The 16,659-nt window shown below is 38.4% G+C and overlaps 1 non-coding gene across 1 annotated transcript; it reads right to left on the bottom strand.

Moving 5' to 3' along the window:
• Nucleotides 1–4,549: 4,549 nt before the first annotated feature.
• LOC130951124 (small nucleolar RNA R71) lies at nt 4,550–4,653 on the bottom strand. The gene has a single exon (XR_009073840.1). It is a non-coding gene; the product is annotated as a small nucleolar RNA R71 (small nucleolar RNA).
• Between the last annotated feature and the right edge of the window lie 12,006 nt (nt 4,654–16,659).

Raw genomic sequence — 16,659 nt, forward strand, 5'->3', positions numbered from 1 at the left:
ATACATCTTGCCATGGAAGGGAGTATGCATGATTGGATGGGAATAGTAGGAAAGCAGAGGTTCAGAGGCAAGAAAGCATATCCAAACGCTTATCTGAAATTTCCACCAAGGAACTATATAAGTAACTTTATTTTATTTTTTGTTTTTATTTTTCCTTTTTATTATCAAACCTCAAAACCATTTGAATCCACCTGACTGAGATTTAAAAGATAACCATAGCTTGCTTCAAGCCGACAATCTCCGTGGGATCGACCTTTACTCACGTAAGGTATTATTTGGACGACCCATTGCACTAGCTGGTCAGTTGCACGCAGTTGTGAAAAAGTGTGAATCACGATTCCGTGTACCAACCGTCAAGCTAGTGATGTTAAAGAAGCGCTTGTTGGGAGGCAACCCAACCCTATTTATTTATTTCTATTTCTTTTAATTCCTTAAGTTTGTTTTTCTTTAGTAATTTCCTTAGGTTCATGATCCTGTGCAGTAATCAAAACAAAGACAAAAAGGTTCAGAGATCAAAATAGAACACTCTGGATAGAGTGTCTTGCTGGAATTAAATGCCAGATAAGGAAGGCAGAGTGGGCGTTTAACGCCAAACGGGGTGTCCCTGCTGGGCGTTCAACTCCCAATAAGACTAGCAAACTAGCGTTGAACGCTAGCCATGAAGAAAAGGCTGGGTGTTTGACGCCCAAAATGATAGAAGACCTGGCGTTGAACGCCAAGAAGGAGGTCCCTTGTGGGCTTTTAACGCCCTAAATGGAGCAAGAAGCTGGCATTGAATGCGAGCTTTGGAGCATAAGCTGGGCATTCAACACCCATAAAGAAAGCAGGGATTCTGAATTTTCTAGCCTCTCAGGACTAGTGGGTCCCACAGTATCTTCACCTACCCCACTAATGAGCGGATAATTTATATGCTTTTTGCCATTATTTTTAGGTAGTTTTTAATAGGTTCAAGCAACTTTTAGGGATATTTTTATTAGTTTTTATGTTAAATTCACATTTCTGGACTTTACTATGAGTTTGTGTGTTTTTCTGTGATTTCAGGTATTTTCTGGCTGAAATTGAGGGACCTGAGCAAAACTCTGATAGGAGGCTGACAAAGGACTGCCGATGCTGTTGGAATCTGACCTCCCTGCACTCGAAATGGATTTTCTGGAGCTATAAAACTCCAAATAGCGCGCTCTTAATGGCGTTGGAAAGTATACATCCAGAGCTTTCCAGAAATATATAATAGTCTATACTTTATTCGTGATTAGATGACGTAAACTGGCGCTCAACGCCAGTTCCACGTTGCTGTCTGGAGTCAAACGCCAGAAACACGTCACGAACCGGAGTTGAACGCCCAAAACACGTTACAACTTGGTGTTCAACTCCAAAGGAAGCCTCAGCTCGTGGATAGATCAAGCTCAGCCCAAACATACACCAAGTGGGCCCCGAAAGTGGATTTATGCATCAATTACTTACCTCTGTAAACCCTAGTAGCTAGTTTAGTATAAATAGAACTTTTTACTAGTTTATTAGATATATTGGATTATATTATTCAGTCTTTGATCATTCGATCTTGGGACGTTTAGCTCTCAGATCATGGGGGCTGGCCATTCGGCCATGCCTGGACCTTTCACTTATGTATTTTCAACGGTGGAGTTTCTATACATCATAGATTAAGGGTGTGGAGCTCTTCTGTACCTCAAATTTCAAAGCAATTACTATTATTTTCTATCCAATTCGATTTATTCCTGTTCTAAGATATTCGTTGCACTTCAACTTGATGAATGTGATGATCCGTGACACTCATCATCATTCTCACCTATGAACGCGCGTGACTGACAACCACTTCCGTTCTACCCTAGACCGGGCGCATATCTCTTGGATTCCTTAATCAGAATCTTCGTGGTATAAGCTAGAATTGATGGCGGCATTCATGAGAATCCGGAAAGTCTAACCTTGTCTATGGTATTCCGAGTAGGATTCCGGGATTGAATGACTGTGACGAGCTTCAAACTCCTGAAGGATGGGCGTTAGTGACAGATGCAAAAGAATCACTAGATTCTATTCCAACCTGATTGAGAATCGACAGATGATTAGCCATGCTGTGACAGAGCATTTGGACCTTTTTCACTGAGAGGATGGGATGTAGCCATTGACAACGGTGATGCCCTACATACAGCTTGCCATGGAAAGGAGTAAGAAGGAATGGATGAAAGCAGTAGGAAAGCAGAGATTCAACAGGGATAAGCATCTCCATACGCTTATCTGAAATTCCCACTATTAATTTACATAAGTATTTCTATCCTTTATTATTTAAGCATGTATCTCTTTATATTTCCCATAACCAATTATTATCCGCCTGACTAAGATCTACAAGATGACCATAGCTTTCTTCATACAACAATCTCCGTGGGATCGACCCTTACTCACGTAAGGTATTACTTGGACGACCCAGTGCACTTGCTGGTTAGTTGTGCGAAGTTGTGAATTAAATTTTAGACACCATGATATTGAGCACCAAGTTTTTGGAGCCATTATTGGGGAATTAATTCCATACAACAATAAAGAGTACGTTTCACAATTTCATGCACCAAGTTTTTGGCGCCGTTGTCGGGGATTGTTCGAGTCTTGAGTCAACTTTTAAGGTTTAGGGTTTAGGGTTTAGGGTTTAGGGATTGTGTTTCTTGTTTGAGTCTTGAGTCAACTTTTAAGTTTGGTGTCAATTGCATGCTTTAAAAATTCTTTCTTGCATTCTTCGAAAATTCATGCATTCATAGTGTTCTTCATGATCTTCAAGTTGTTCTTGGTAAGTCTTCTTGTTTGATCTTGATGTTTTCTTGTTTTGTATCTTTTGTTGTTTTTCATATGCATTTTTCGTTTGTTAGAGTCCAAGCATTAAAGATTTCTAAGTTTGGTGTCTTGCATGTTTTCTTTGCATCAAAAATTTTTCAAAATTATGTTCTTGATGTTCATCATGATCTTCAAAGTATTCTTGGTGTTCATCTTGATATTCATAGTGTTCTTGCATGCATCATGAGTTTTGATTCATAATTTTCATGTTGCGAGTCATTTTTATGTTTTTCTCTCCCATCATCAAAAATTCAAAAATCAAAAAAATATCTTTTCTTTATTTCTCTCCAAATTTTCGAAATTTTGGGTTGACTTGGTCAAAAAATTTTAAAAATTAGTTGTTTCTTACAAGTCAAGTCAAATTTTCAATTTTAAAAATCTTATCTTTCCAAAACTTTTTCAAAAACCAAATCTTTTTCATTTTTATCTTATGATTTTCAAAAATTTAAAAATATTTTTCAAAAATATTTTTCTTAATTTTATCTTTATTTTTGAAAATTATGCTAACAATTAATGTGATTGATTCAAAAATTTGAAGTTTGTTACTTTTTTGTTAAGAAAGGTTCAATCTTTAAATTCTAGAATCATATCTTTTAGTTTCTTGTTAGTTAAGTAATTAATTTTAATTTCAAAAATTCAAATCTTTTTCATCTTATCTTTTTATCATATCTTTTTCAAAAATTTTATCTTATCCAAAAATTTGATCTCAAAATATCTTATCTTATCTTTTTATCTTCTTATCTTTTCAAATTTGATTTTCAAATCTTTTTTAATTAACTAATTAACTTTTTATTTGTTTCTTATCTTTTTCAAAACCACCTAACTACTTCTCCCTCTCTAATTTTTGAAAATATCTCATCCCTTTTTCAAAATTCTTTTTAATTAATTAATTGTTTTAAATTTTAATTTTAATTATATCTTATCTTTAATTTTCGAAAATCACTAACTACTTTTTCAAAATTATTTTCGAAATTCTCTATCTCTCATCTTCTTATATTTACTTATTTATTTACTAACACTTCTCTTCACCTCTCCTCATCTCTAATCACTGCCTCTATCCTCACCCTTGTGATTGGATTCTCCACTTTTATTCCTTTCTTCTTCTACTAACAATAAGGAACCTCTTTACTGTGACATAGAGGATTTCTCTTTCTTTTCTTGTTCTCTTCTTCCCTATATGAGCAGGAACAAGGAAAAAGGCATTCTTGTTGAAGCTGATCCTGAACCTGAAAAGACTCTGAAGAGGAAACTAAGAGAAGCTAAATTACAACAATCCAGAGACAACCTTTCTGAAATTTTCGAACAAGAGAAGGAGATGGCAGCCGAACCCAACAACAATAATGCAAGGAGAATGCTAGGTGATTTCACTAAACCAACGTCCAAATTTGATGGAAGAAGCATCTCCATTCTGGCCATTGGAGCAAACAATTTTGAGTTGAAACCTCAATTAGTTGCTCTAATGCAACAGAACTGCAAGTTTCATGGACTTCCATCTGAAGATCCTTACTAGTTTTTAACTAAGTTCTTGCAGACTTGTGAGATTGTAAAGACGAATGGAGTAGATCCTGAAGTCTACAGGCTCATGCTTCTCCCTTTTGCTGTAAGAGACAGAGCTAGAACATAGTTGGACTCACAACCTAAAGACAGCCTAGACTCCTAGGATAAGCTGGTCACGGCCTTCTTGGATAAATTCTTTCCTCCTCAAAAGCTGAGCAAGCTTAGAGTGGATGTTCAAACCTTCAAGCAAAAAGATGGTGAATCCCTCTATGAAGCTTGGGAAAGATACAAGCAGATGACCAAAAAGTGTCCTTCTGACATGTTTTCAGAATGGACCATATTAGATATATTCTATTATGGTCTATTTGAGTTTTCCAAAATGTCATTAGACCATTCTGTAGGTGGATCCATTCACTTAAAGAAAATGCCTGCAGAAGCTCAAGAACTTATTAACATGGTTGCAAATAATCAATTCATGTACACTTCTGAGAGGAATTTCGTGAATAATGGGACGCCTCAGAGGAAGGGAGTTCTTGAAATTGATGCTCTGAATGCCATATTGGCTCAGAACAAAGTGTTGACTCAGCAAGTCAACATGATCTCTCAAAGTCTGAATGGATGGCAAAATGCATCCAACAATACTAAAGAGGTAGCTTCTGAAGAAGCTTATGATCCTGAGAACCCTGCAATAGCGGAGATAAATTACATGGGTGAACCTTATGGAAACACCTATAACTCATCATGGAGAAATCATCCAAATTTCTCATGGAAGGATCAACAAAAGCCTCAATAAGGCTTTAATAATGGTGGAAGAAACAGGCTAAGCAATAACAAGCCTTTTCCATCATCTTCTCAGCAACAGACAGAGAATTCTAAGCAGAGCCCCTCTAATTTAGCAAATTTAGTCTCTGATCTGTCTAAGGCCACTTTAAGTTTCATGAGTGAAACAAGGTCCTCCATCAGAAATTTGGAGGCACAAGTGGGCCAGCTGAGTAAGAAAGTCACTGAAACTCCTCCCAGTACTCTCCCAAGCAATACAGAAGAGAATCCAAGAGGAGAGTGCAAGGCCATTGATGTAATCAATATGGACGAATGCACAAGGGAGGAGAAGGACGAAAATCCTAGTGAGGAAGACCTCCTGGGACGTCTCTCAAAAAAGAAGAAGTTCCCTATTGAGGACCTAAAGGAATTTGAGGCTCATATAGAGACCATAGAGATTCCATTAAATCTCCTTCTGCCATTCATGAGCTCTGAAGATTATTCTTCCTCTGAAGAAGATGAAGATATAACTAGAGAGCAAGTTGCTCAATATCTAGGAGCTATCATGAAGTTGAATGCCAAGTTATTTGGTAATGAGACTTGGGAAGGTGAACCTCCCTTGCTCATTAGTGAACTTGATACATGGGTTCAGCAAACCTTACCTCAAAAGAAACAAGATCCTGGCAAATTCTTAATACCATGTACCATAGGCACCTTGACCTTTAACAAGGCTCTGTGTGACCTGGGGTCAGGCATAAATCTTATGCTACTCTCTGTAATGGAGAAACTAGGGATCATTGAGGTACAACCTGCCTTATTCTCATTACAATTGGCAGACAAGTCAGTAAGATAAGCTTATGGATCAGTAAAGGACGTGTTAGTAAAGGTTGAAGGCCTTTACATCCCTGTTGATTTCATAGTCTTAGACACTAGGAAGGAAGAGGATGAATGCATCATCCTTGGAAGACCTTTCCTAGCCACAGTAGGTGCTGTGATTGATGTTAACAGAGGAGAATTAGTCCTTCAAATGAATGGGGACTACCTTGTGTTTAAGGCACACGGCTATCCTTCTGTAACAAGGGAGAGTAAGCATGCAGAGCTTCTCTCAATACAGAGTCAAACAGAGCCCCCACAATCAAACTCTAAGTTTGGTGTTGGGAGTCCACAACATTGACCTGATCACCTGTGAGGCTCCATGAGAGCCCACTGTCAAGCTATTGACATTAAAGAAGCGCTTGTTGGGAGGCAACCCAATTTTTATTTATCTAATTTTATTTTTATTGTTATTTTGTGTTTTAGTAGGTTCATGATCATGTGGAGTCACGAAAAAATTATTAAAATTAAAAACAGAATCAAAAATAGTAGAAGAAAAATCACACCCTGGAGGAAGGACTTACTGGTGTTTAAACGCCAGTAAGGTGCATCTGGCTGGCGTTCAACGCCAGAACAGAGCATGGATCTGGCGCTGAACGCCAGAAACAAGCAACATCCTGGCGTTTGAACGCCAGGAATGTGCCCTGAGGAAAGCTGGCGCTGAATGCCAGTAACAAGCATGGAACTGGCGTTCAACGCCAGAAACATGCTGCACATGGGCGTTAAACGCCCAGAGTGTGCACCACTTCGGCGTTTAAATGCCAGAATGGTATGCTAAGGCATTTTACATGCCTAATTGGTGCAGGGATGTAAATCCTTGACACCTCAGGATCTGTAGACCCCACAGGATCATCTCAGGATCTGTGGACCCTACAGGATCCCCACCTAACATATTCCCACCTTACCTCCTAATTAATCCTATAACACACTTTCTCAAAAACCCTTCACCAATCACCTCAACCTCTCTTTCCAATTACCCCCTTCACCACTCACATCCACCCACTCTTCCCCATAAACCCCACCTACCTTCAACATTCAAAAATCTTTCCTACCCAAACCCACCCTAAATGGCCGAACCTACCCTCTCCCCCCTCCCTATATATACCCCTCCATTCTACTTCATTTTCACACAACACAACCCCCTCTTCTATACCTTGGCCGAAACCTACACCTCCCCTTCTCCTCCATATTTTCTTCTTCTTCTTCTTCTCTTCTTTCTTCTCTTGCTCGAGGGCGAGTAATATTTTAAGTTTGGTGTGGTAAAAGCATAAGATTTTTGTTTTTCCATAACCATTGATGGAACCCAAGGCCGGAGAATCCTCTAGAAAAGGAAAAGGGAAGACAAAAGTTTCCACCTCCGAGTCATGGGAGATGGAAAGATTCATCTCCAAAGCCCATCAAGACCACTTCTATGATGTTGTGGCCAAGAAGAAGGTGATCCCTGAGGTCCCTTTCAAGCTCAAGAAAAATGAGTATCAGGAGATCCGACATGAGATCCAAAGAAGAGGTTGGGAAGTTCTAACCAACCCCATTCAACAAGTCAGAATCTTAATAGTTCAAGAGTTCTATGCCAATCCATGGATCACTAGGAACCATGATCAAAGTGTGAACCCGAATCCAAAGAATTATCTTACAATGGTTCGGGGAAAATACTTAGATTTTAGTCCAGAAATGTGAGGTTGGCATTCAACTTGCCCATGATGCAAGGAGATGAACACCCCTACACTAGAAGGGTCAACTTTAATCAAAGGTTGGACCAAGTCCTTATGGACATATGTGTGGAAAGAGCTCAATGGAAAAGAGACTCCAAAGGCAAGCCAGTTCAACTGAGAAGACTGGACCTCAAGCCTGTGGCTAAAGGATGGTTAGAGTTTATTCAATGCTCCATCATCCCTACTAACAATCGATCTGAAGTTACTATGGATCGGGCCATCATGATCCATAGCATCATGATTGGAGAGGAAGTAGAAGTTCATGAAGTCATCTCCCATGAATTCTACAAAATAGCCGATAAGTCCTCTACTTTGGCAAGACTAGCTTTTCCTCATCTTATTTGCCATCTATGAGACTCAGATGGAGTTATCATAGAAGGAGACATCCTCATTGAGGAGGACAAGCCCATCACTAAGAAAAGGATGGAGCAAACAAGAGAGCCCACTCATGGAGCCCAAGAGACACATGAAAAAACTCAAGGGATGCACTTTCCTCCCAACAACTATTGGGAATAACTCAACACTTCCTTAGAAGATTTGAGTTACAATGTGAATCAATTAAGGGTGGAACATCAAGAGCAATCCATCATTCTCCATGAAATAAGAGAAGATCAAAGAGCAATGAGGGAGGATCAACAAAGGCAAGGAAGGGACATAGAAGAGCTTAAGGACATCATTGGTCCTTCAAGAAGAAGACGCCACTAAGGTGGATTCATTCCTTGTTCTTATTTTTTTCTGTTTTTTGGTTTTTATGCTTATTATGTCATCTATATTTGTGTCTCTACTTCATGATCATTAGTGTTTAGTAACTATGTCTTAAAGTTATAAATAAATTCCATAAATCCTTCACCTCTCTTAAAAGAAAAATGTTTCTAATTCAAAAGAACAAGAAGTACATGATTTTCGAATTTATCCTTGAATTTAGTTTAATTATATTGATGTGGTGACAATACTTTTTGTTTTCTGAATGAATGCTTGAACAGTGCATAATTTTGATCTTGTTGTTTATGAATGTTAAAATTGTTGGCTCTTAAAAGAATGATGAACAAAGAGAATGTTATTGACAATCTGAAAAATCATGAAAATTGATTCTTGAAGCAAGAAAAAGCAGTAAAAAAGCAAAAGCTTGTGAAAAAAAAGTGGCGAAAAAAATAGAAAGAAAAAGAAAAAGCAAGCTAAAAAAGCCAATAGCCCTTAAAACCAAAAGGCAAGGGTAAAAAGGATCCAAGGCTTTGAGCATCAATGGATAGGAGGGCCCAAGGAAATAAAATCCAGGCCTAAGCGGCTAAATCAAGCTGTCCCTAACCATGTGCTTGTGGCATGCAGGTCCAAGTGAAAAGCTTGAGACTGAGTGGTTAAAGTCGTGATCCAAAGCAAAAATAGTGTGCTTAAGAGCTCTGGACACCTCTAACTAGGGACTCTAGCAAAGCTGAGTCACAATCTGAAAAGGTTCACCCAGTCATGTGTCTGTGGCATTTATGTATCCGGTGGTAATACTGGAAAACAAAGTGCTTAGGGCCACGGCCAAGACTCATAAAAGTAGCTGTGTTCAAGAATCAACATATTTAACTAGGAAAATCAATAACACTATCCGAAATTCTAAGTTCCTAGAGAAGCCAATCATTCTAAACTTCAAGGGAGAAAGAGAGATGCCAAAACTGTTCATAAGCAAAAAGCTACAAGTCCCGCTCATCTAATTAGAATTAATATTCATTGATATTTTGGAATTTATAGTATATTCTCTTCTTTGTATCCTAATTGATTTTCAGTTGCTTGGGGACAAGCAACAATTTAAGTTTGGTGTTGTGATGAGCGGATAATTTCTACGCTTTTTGGCATTATTTTTAGGTAGTTTTTAATAGGTTCAAGCTACTTTTAGGGATGTTTTTATTAGTTTTTATGTTAAATTCACATTTCTGGACTTTACTATGAGTTTGTATGTTTTTCTATGATTTCAGGTATTTTCTGGCTGAAATTGAGGGACCTGAGCAAAACTCTGATAGCAGGCTGACAAAGGACTGCTGATGCTGTTGGAATCTGACCTCCCTGCACTCGAAATTGATTTTCTGGAGCTACAAAACTCTAAATGGTGCGCTCTTAACGGCGTTGGAAAGTAGACATCCAGAGCTTTCCTGAAATATATAATAGTCCATACTTTATTCGTGATTAGATGACGTAAACTGACGCTCAACGCCAGTTCCATGTTGCTGTCTGGAGTCAAACACCAGAAACACGTCACGAACCGGAGTTGAACGCCCAAAACACGTTACAACTTGGCGTTCAACTCCAAAAGAAGCCTCAGCTCGTGGATAGATCAAGCTCAGCCCAAACATACACCAAGTGGGCCCCGGAAGTGGATTTATGCATCAATTACTTACCTCTGTAAACCCTAGTAGCTAGTTTAGTATAAATAGAACTTTTTACTAGTTTATTAGATATCTTGGATTGTATTATTCAGTCTTTGATCATTCGATCTTGGGACGTTTAGTTCTCAGATCATGGGGGCTGGCCATTCGGCCATGCCTGGACCTTTCATTTATGTATTTTCAACAGTGGAGTTTCTACACACCATAGATTAAGGGTGTGGAGCTCTTCTGTACCTCAAATTTCAATGCAATTACTATTATTTTCTATCCAATTCGATTTATTCCTATTCTAAGATATTCGTTGCACTTCAACTTGATGAATGTGATGATCCGTGATACTCATCATCATTCTCACCTATGAACGCGCGTGACTGACAACCACTTCCGTTCTACCTTAGACCGGGCGCATATCTCTTGGATTCCTTAATCAGAATCTTCGCAGTATAAGCTAGAATTGATGGCGGCATTCATGGGAATCCGGAAAGTCTAACCTTGTCTGTGGTATTCCCAGTAGGATTCCGAGATTGAATGACTGTGACGAGCTTCAAACTCCTGAAGGCTAGGCATTAGTGACAGACGCAAAAGAATCACTAGATTCTATTCCAACCTGATTGAGAACCGACAGATGATTAGCCGTGCTGTGACAGAGCATTTGGGCTTTTTTCACTGAGAGGATGGGATGTAGCCATTGACAATGGTGATGCCCTACATATAGCTTGCCATGGAAAGGAGTAAGAAGGATTGGATGAAAGAAGTAGGAAAGCAGAGATTCAACAGGGACAAGCATCTCCATACGCTTATCTGAAATTCCCACTATTAATTTACACAAGTATTTCTATCCTTTATTATTTAAGCAAGTATCTCTTTATATTTCCCATAACCAATTTTTATCCGCCTGACTGAGATCTACAAGATGACCATAGCTTGCTTCATACAACAATCTCCGTGGGATCGACTCTTACACACGTAAGGTATTACTTGGACGACCCAGTGCACTTGCTGGTTAGTTGTGCGAAGTTGTGAATTAAATTTTAGACACCATGATATTGGGCACCAAGTTTTTGGAGCCATTATCGGGGAATTAATTCCATACAACAATAAAGAGTACGTATCACAATTTCGTGCACCACCCACCTTCTTCTCTCTTCTTTTCACAATTCCGCACACACTCTTCCCTATAAACCCTAGCCCAATCAAATCCATATCATCTCCTAAAACCATCATAACTACCATCTACCGCCACCCACTTCAAAATCAAAACTCCCTCCCATTTACCCTCCCATGTCCGAGAGCTACCCTACCCCAACCCTATAAATACCCCCCTCTTACTAACCCTTCATACACACACTTCATACACTTGATGGATGGAAAATCAGATTCCAACACAAAACTTACCGGCAAGTGTACCAGCTCACATCAAGTAGTAATAACTCACTTAGAGTGAGGTCGATCCCACAGGGATTGATGGATTAAGCAACTTTAGTGGGTGATTAGTTTAGTTAAGCTAACATTGGTGAATTGGGTGAAATTAAACAATAGAATGTAAATTGCATGAAAATAAAGGTGCAGAAGGTAAATTGCGCAGAAATTATAAAGTGCAGAAAGTAAATTTAACAGAAACTTAAAGAGCAAGAAATGTAAATGAGCTGAAACTTAAATTGCAAGAAAAGTAAATTGCAGAAACTTAAAGTGCAAGAAATGTAAATTATTTGAATCTAAATTTCTGAGAAAATTAAATTGCTTGAAGAATATAAAGGATTTAGGAACTGGGATTCAAAATAAAACTGGAATTGTAAAGTGCAGAGAAGTAAGAGATGAAGTAGATTTGCAGAAATTCTAAAGCAGAAATGAAAGTTGCAGAAGAATTGAAACACAGAAGTGGAAACTTGATTCAGATTGAAACTTAAAGAAACAATTGGGATCAGATCTTTAATTCTTTAATTCAGAAAGCAGAAAAACAATGGAACTCTCAGAGGAAGAACTCCAAAGAATTCTTCAATCAAAGTTCACAAACTCAGAATCAGAAAGCAAAGGTTGCAGAAGAAAGAAAATGAAAATAGGAAACAATCTCAAATCTGATCTCAATTCTCTAGAATTCAAAAAAGAAAATTAAAAGAGAGAGCTCTCTACTCCTACTGCTCCCTATGGAGCTAGCCTCCTTTGAAAATGAAAATGATGCCTTTATATAGGCTTTACAAAAATGAAAATGAAATTGAAATTAAAAACAAATTACAATTAAATGAAATTCCTAATATAACTGATCCTTGTGCCTTTGAGTGATGTCCATGGGCTTTGCTTGCATTGGATTTAAAGAAGAGTGGATCTGGATGGCTTGGTTTAAGTGGTTTGGAGGCATGGGTCAAGCTTTCTTGGTACAAGTTGGTTTGGTGTGTGGGAACCTTCCAAGAAAGCGCTCGGTTAACTAAAGCAACGCAGTGCTCAATTGCCTTGGCCCAGGCTTCGAACCAAGCCTTCCTTCATAGCGCTCGATTACTTGTTTTAACGTAGCACTTCAAGCCTTGGGTGGGACTCCCCCTTCGAACCATGGTGGCTTCAATTGTTAGCAATTTCCTTGTGAAGTAGCGCTTCTCTTGGTTTCCATGTGCAATGTTTGATTCTTGGTGGCTCCCTTTAGTGTGCTGCTCCTTGTATTTTCTTTTGAATGAGGCACGATAAAGTTAACTAAGTGAGCCTAACGCTCACTTTTTGAGCGCTGGTGCCTTGTTAATTTGGCATCCCTCTTCAACCTTGGTGAGCGCTGCTTCCTTTGATGCCTTTTTCCTTGTGAAGCATAGCGCTCGGTTAAGAGAAACAACGCAGCGTTCTATTCATTTCCACTCATTGGCATCAATAATTAATGATTTCATACATGCATCCATTTACTTATTAATGTAATGCATTAATGTAATGTTCATTTTCCAATTGCATTAGTAATTAAAGTTGCATGCTTTCATGACTTTAATTAATAATGTTTAATGCATTAACGTTATTCGCCAATTGCATTAAACAATTTCATGCATGCATGTATATGGCATTGATGCATGTGCCAAGGCTCCATAGTCATGGGCCACGCTTTTAAAAGCGTGGCCTAAGGTTCCAAAGCGTGCTTAATCTTTAAAGCGTGCCCAAAATTTCTCTTTTCTTCTTTTTAGCTTATTTTGTGCTTTTTTGCTTCTTTTTTCACTTATTTCCTACAAAATTTATAAAATCAAAAGATCAATGAAATATACCATTTAAGCACAAAAGAATGCAATATTCAAGCACTAATCATGAATTTCTTGTATGAAAAAGCATAGAAAAATATGACATGATGGCATGTCATCAACACTCTCAAAATCCCTTGGTCGAGCCCTTCTTCTCCCTCCATCTCCATCTGTTTTCATCTTCTGCTCCATTCTTCTCTTTTGTTTATTTTCGCTCGAGGACGATCAAATTTTTAAGTTTAGTGTTGGAAAAGCCTTGCTTTTTGCTTTCCATTCCAACTTATGGCACCCAAGGTCGGAGAACCCTCTAGAAAGAGGAAAGGAAAGGCCGTAGCTGCCACCTCCGAATCTTGAGAGATGGAAAGATTCATAACCAAAGCCCACCAAAACCACTTCTATGAGGTAGTGGCAAAGAAGAAGGTGATCCCTAAGGTCCCTTTTAAGCTTAAGAAGAATGAGTATCCGGAGATCCGACATGAAATCCGGAGAAGAGGTTGGGAAGTCCTAACCAATCTTATCCAAGAGGTTGGGATCTTAATGGTGCAAGAGTTCTATGTTAATGCATGGGTCACAAAAAATCATGACATTAGTGTGAACCCTCATCCTAAGAATTGGAGCACCGTGGTCCGAGGGAGAATCTTGGACTTCAGTCTGGAAAGTGTGAGGTTGGCGTTCAACTTGGCTTTGATTCAAGGAAATCCACATCCTTACGCTAGAAGAGTTAACCATGATCAGAGGCTGGATCAAGTACTCTCATACATCTGTATGGAAGGAGCATAGTGGAAAAGGGATTCCCAATGCAAGCCTGTCCAACTAATAAGGCCTGACCTCAAGTCCATAGCTAGAGGATTGTTGGAATTCATTCAACGCTCTATCATCCCCACTAGCAACCGGTCCAAGGTGACTATAGACCAAGCCATCATGTTCCATTGCATCGTGCTCGGAAAGGAGGTGGAAGTACACGAGGTAATACCTCAAGAGTTGTACAAAGTGGCAGATAAGCCCTCCACCCAAGCAAGGTTAGCTTTCCCTCATCTAATCTATCACCTATGCAATTCAACTGGAATTGTCATAGAAGGAGATATCTTCATTGAGGAGGATAAGCCCATCACTAAAAGAAGGGTGGAACATACTAGAGAGCCAGCACATGAACCACAACATGAGCATGTGGAGCCGCCTTAACATGAGATCCTTGAGATGCTTCAAGGGATGTATTTTTCTCCTCAAAGCTATTGGGAATAACGGCATACTTCTGTGGGAGAATTAAGCTCTAACATGAATCAGTTGAGGGTGGAGCATCAAGAGCATTCCACCATCCTCAATAAAATTAGAGAAGATCAAAGAGCTATAAGGGAAGAACAACAGAGACAATGGGCATGAATTAAAGACATCAAGTGCTCAATTGGATTCTCTAGAGGAAGTGGTAGTCACCGTCATTAAAGTAGTCCCATTCCATCACCCCTTGCTTTTACGTCATTTTTCTATTTTCCATTATGTTTTGTTGTCTGTTCTCGTGTTCTTATTGCATGATCATTTCTATCTATGTCTTAAAGTTATAAAATGTTCCATATATCTCTCACCTTGTTTAAAAGAAAATTTTATTTGAAAAAGAATTGAGAGATACATGATTTTCAAGTTTATCTTAAGAATAGTTCAATTATCTTGATGTGGTAGAATTGTTATCGTTTTCTGAATGTATGAATGAACAGTGCATATTTGAAATTGGAATTAAGAATGTTGGCTCTTGAAAGAATGAGGATAAAAGTGAAATATTATTAATAATCTAAAAAATCCAAAAATTGATTCTTGAATCAAGAAAAAGCAGCAAAAAGCAAAAAAAAAGAGAGCAATAAAAGAAAAAAAATTATATATATATATATATGCTCATGCGAAAAAAAAAAAGAGAAAGAAGCAATAGACAAAGCCAATAGCTCTTTAAACCAAAAGGAAATAGCAAAAAGCCAATAACCTTTAAACCAAAAGGCAAGGGTAAAAAGATCTAAGGCTTTGAGCATCAATGGTTAGGAGGGCCTAAAAGAAACAAAATCTTGGCCTAAGAACTTCAAATGAAAAGTGTCCCTAATTATATACTTGTGGTGTGAAGGTGTCACGCAAAAAGCTTAAGACTAAGTAGTTAAATCCGTGATCCAAAGCAAAAAGAGTGTGCTTAAGAACTCTGGATACCTCTATCTAGGGATTCTAGCAAAGCTGAATCACAATCTGAAAGGGTTCACCCAGTTAAATGTATGTGGCATTTATGTATCCGGTGGTAATACTGGAAAACAAAGTGCTTAAGGCCACGGCCAAGACTCTAAAAAGATGTGTTCAAGAATCAAAAAGAGCTAAACTAGGAGAGTTAATAATATCATCTGGATTCTAAGTTCCTAAAGAGGCCAACACTTCTGAGTTTCAATGGATAGTGAGATGCTAAAACTATTCAGAAGCAAAAAGCTACTAAGTCCCGCCCATCTAATTGAAACTAAGCTTCATTGAAAATTCTGAGATTCATTGTATCCTACTCTTCTTTTTATCCTACTTTGTTTTTAGTTGGTTGGGGACAAGCAACAGTTTAAGTTTGGTGTTGTGATGAGCGGATATTTTATACGCTTTTGGGCATCATTTTCATATAGTTTTTAGCATGTTTTGTTATATTTTCATAGGTTTTAGTGTAAAATTCATATTTTTGGATTCTACTATGAGTTTTTGTGTTTTTATGCAATTTCAGGTATTTTCTGGTTGAAATTGAGGAGATTGAGCAAAAGTCTAATTCAAAGGCAGAGGAAGCAATGCATATGCTGTTAGGATCTGACCTCCTTGCACTCGAAAGAGCTTTTCTGGAGCTACAGAAGTCCAAATGGAGTGTTCTTAAAAGCTATAGAAATCTACAATCCAGAGTTTTCCAAAAATATATAACAGTTGATACTTTGCTTCAGAATTAAAGGCCTAAAACTGGCGTTTGATGCTAACCATCTACCCCAGTCCAGGCGTCCAACGCCCAAAAAGGTGACCCTAGCCAGCGTTCAATGCCCTAGATCCCTACTAGCCTATGAAAACCACTCAAGCTCAGCTTAAACACTCACTGAGTGGGCCTCGGAAGTGGATTTTTGCACTACATGCCTATGCCTATCTTATTTCTATAAACCCTAGTTATTAGATTAGTATATATAGGAGAAGATCACCCATGTTTACGATCTTCTTCCACCTTACACAAAGACGATCTTCGACCAACTCTTCCATACTTTTACGTTTTCATTGTATTTTCTATCAGTATGAGTCTCTAAACCTCCTAAGTTAAGGTTAGGAGCTCTGCTGAGTTTTATGGATTAATAAAAGTATTACTGTTCTATCTCAATCCGTGTTTCATTCTCGATTCTAAGATGTATCTTCATTCTTCAACCTTATAAATGAGTTGAA

The sequence above is a fragment of the Arachis stenosperma genome, chromosome 1 (assembly GCF_014773155.1).
Source record: "Arachis stenosperma cultivar V10309 chromosome 1, arast.V10309.gnm1.PFL2, whole genome shotgun sequence".
NCBI classification, from domain to species: domain Eukaryota; kingdom Viridiplantae; phylum Streptophyta; class Magnoliopsida; order Fabales; family Fabaceae; genus Arachis; species Arachis stenosperma.